This window comes from Myotis davidii, unplaced genomic scaffold (assembly GCF_000327345.1).
Source record: "Myotis davidii unplaced genomic scaffold, ASM32734v1 scaffold109, whole genome shotgun sequence".
Classification (NCBI taxonomy): domain Eukaryota; kingdom Metazoa; phylum Chordata; class Mammalia; order Chiroptera; family Vespertilionidae; genus Myotis; species Myotis davidii.
In genome coordinates this window covers 551183-554249 of record NW_006300368.1, presented here as the reverse complement: position 1 = coordinate 554249, position 3067 = coordinate 551183, and the positions used below count along the sequence as shown (strand labels likewise).

Sequence of the window (3067 nt, the reverse complement as noted above, 5' to 3'; positions counted from 1 at the left end):
TCACCTGAAACGGCCAGACCAAGTATTTTGACTTCTCTAGGACGGCCAATGGACTCACCTTTCCGTAGGGGCCGGGGAAGGGACTGGCTACCCCCGATTCTGTCCAGGGTCCAGTCTCTTCCGGCTTCTCCCGGAAGCTGTTAGAACCAGAGACAGGAAGTCCCGCCTCCTCGCCTTGCACTGATGACGCAAAAACTACGTAAGGCGGGCTGGCGTAAACGTATTCTTTAAAAGGGACAGGTTTCTCAGCGGAAGGAGGGGCGGAGTCCTCTCTCTCTAAATCTTGGGAGGGCCACGCCTCGGGAGGGCCACGCCTAGTAGGCGGGGTCCGAGGAGCCCTGGGTTGAGGGGTGGGGTCAGGAGGGAGTTGGGGGCGGTGCTTGGTAGGGGGCGTGGTTTCGGGTCTGGCGGATTGAGTAGGCTGGCACCGCTGGGCGGAACCCGAGCAGCACTTCCCTCTTTCCAATCTAGTTCTTCCGGCCCTGCTCCTAGCCTCCCTGTCTGGTAGGATTTATTACTGTTCCGGGTTAGCGGGATCGGTAAGGTCTGGTCTCTCTGAGCTCCAAGAATTCAGGGCTAATCGGGAGACAAACAGGGAGACCAGTTACTATCCGGTGCTCCGAGAATGCGGCCTCAGGTAGCGCGGGACTTGGATAAATTATGCAAGAAAGCATTTCAAAGAAGACACAGATTCAGGGGAGGTTTAGAACATAAGAAATGCAGGACCCCAAGGAAAGGTTCAGCTTCCAAGAACTTACCCAGATTTTTGCAATTAAATTTTTTTCTAAAGATCTGTTGGGTTTTTTTGTTTTCTGGTGAGCAATTTATTAAAGTAAAAATAATGCGAACAGAGGCAAACTCAAGCGAAGAGCTCAGGTAATTTTCGCCAACAGAACACACCGGTGGAACTAGCATTTGGATCAAGAAATAGAAAATGGCCCGTCTGTGTGACTCAGTGGTTGATCTTCAATCTATGAACCAGGAGGTCACGGTTTGATTCCCAGAGTACATGTCCCAGTTGTGGTTGCGGGCTCCATCCCAGTACGGGGCGTGCATGAGGCAGCTGATCTCTCTCTCCCTCTCCCTCTCAGAAATAAAAAATATTTTTAAAAAATACTCCCGCTGCCGAAACCGGTTTGGCTCAGTGGATAGAGCGTCGGCCTGCAGACTGAAAGGTCCCAGGTTCGATTCTGGTCAAGGGCATGTACCTGGGTTGCGGACATATCCCCAGAAGGGGATGTGCAGGAGGCAGCTGATCGATGTTTCTCTCTCATCGATGTTTCTAACCTTCTATCTCCCTTCCTCTCTGTAAAAATCAATAAAATATATTAAAAAAAATACTCCCGCCATTAAAAAAAATTTTCCCCAACCTAGTGGAGTATCATATTACTGTTTTAATTTGCACTTCCCTGATCGCTGATGATATTATCATTCATTTACTTAACAGATATTTGAATGTTCGCTCTCTGCTAGGCACTATAGAGACACCAAATCAACACTGGTAATAAAACAGATGTTTTTCTTTCTCTCACAGATCAAGGGAATAAAATCTTTTAGCTGTAGTACATTTTCCAATATTTTGCCTTTTAGTTGTATTTATGACTTGGTGTTTTCATTAAGCTTTGTCTGTATCCATATCTATTAATCTTTTGTGCTTTTGCCCTACCCCTAAATAATATACATATTCACATGTATCTTTTGTTTTATTTATTTATTTTTAAAATATATTTTACTGATTTTTTACAGAGAGGACGAGAGAGGGATAGAGAGTCAGAAACATCGATGAGAGAGAAACATCGATGAGCTGCCTCCTGCACACCCCCTACTGGGGATGTGGCCACAACCAAGGTACATGCCCTTGACTGGAATCGAACCTGGGACCCTTGAGCCCACAGGCTGATGCTCTATCCACTGAACCAAACCGGGTAGGGCTCTTTTGTTTTATTTAAACAGGTATCTTGTAGTTGTAGCTATAACAGGAAAAGCTGAGCTCAGTGGGGACAGCCTGCTGTGAGAGGGTGGACAGCTCAGCATCCTACCCTGAGAAGGAGGCTCCTAGTGTGGGCCCAGGACTAAAGAGGGTTTCACTCTCTCCTCTTGGGCCTTCGGCTCTGTGAAAATGTCAAGAAAGGAAAGATTGTTGCTCTACTGCTCTACATAAGGAGGTAAAAGCCTGTCTTTGTGTTGGTCAAAGGGCATCTCTGTGGGTACAACTCCACCTAGGAGAGGAGCCTGGGCAACCGCTGCAGGAAGCCAGCTCTAGGACTCCTGACTTATCTTTACACATGACTCCAGTGGGAATGGCACTGGGGACCCCAGGGTCCCTCCTCAGTGCCCTCCCACCGTGGGTACTTTAGGCTCAGGGGCTGGGATGGGGTCTTGTGCTGTTCTTATGCTCTCTTTGCTATCACAAGAGTAACAGCTGCTCAGTGCAGAAAATTTAGGAACCATGGAAGAGGACAAAGTGGGGGAGACAAACATGGAGTGATAGGTAGCTCAGTCTCATTTCAACCTAACAACATTCACACATGGGTACTGTGCACAAATCATTTATTTGCGTTCATAAAAACTAGCTTGGCTTAAAGATGGTGGTACATTCGACTCTGGAACCAGAGGAGGAAGTGAGAGAGAGGGGGGACAGCTGGTGGCTGGTCCTCTGGTCACAGACCCTCAGAGATCACAAGTGTGGTGACCACTGTTTAAGACACCATGCATCACTGGGGTGTGTGTGGGGCAGGGAGCACAATGCAACCATAAATGGGTGCCAGGCATCATGTATCTATTCCTCCAACAACCATTTACTGAAATACCTGTTCATGCCTAGTTGAGGCAGACACAGGCTCTTACATAGGTATGATACTACCGGCCAGTTTGGCTCAGTAGTTGAGCATCAATCTATGAACCAGGAGGTCATGGTTTGATTCCCGGTCAGGACATATGCCTGGGTCACGGGCTTGATCCCCATTGTGGGGTGTGCAGGAGGCAGCCGATCAATGATTCTCTCTTATCATTGATGTTTTTTCTCTCTTCCCCTCTTTCTTCCTTTCTGAAATCAATAAAAATACAT

The 3067-nt window shown here is 47.6% G+C and overlaps 1 protein-coding gene across 2 annotated transcripts in view; it reads right to left on the bottom strand.

Moving 5' to 3' along the window:
• The window catches only part of TMUB2 (transmembrane and ubiquitin-like domain containing 2), a 4734-nt gene extending 4574 nt beyond the window's left edge, over nucleotides 1-160 (bottom strand). The window contains exon 1 of one of the 2 annotated variants that reach the window (XM_006776863.2): nucleotides 5-160. The gene's annotated coding sequence lies outside the window, so the exon portion shown is untranslated. The remainder of the gene's footprint in view (nucleotides 1-4) is intronic. The other variant, XM_006776862.2, reaches the window with a different exon arrangement.
• Nucleotides 161-3067: the final 2907 nt, after the last annotated feature.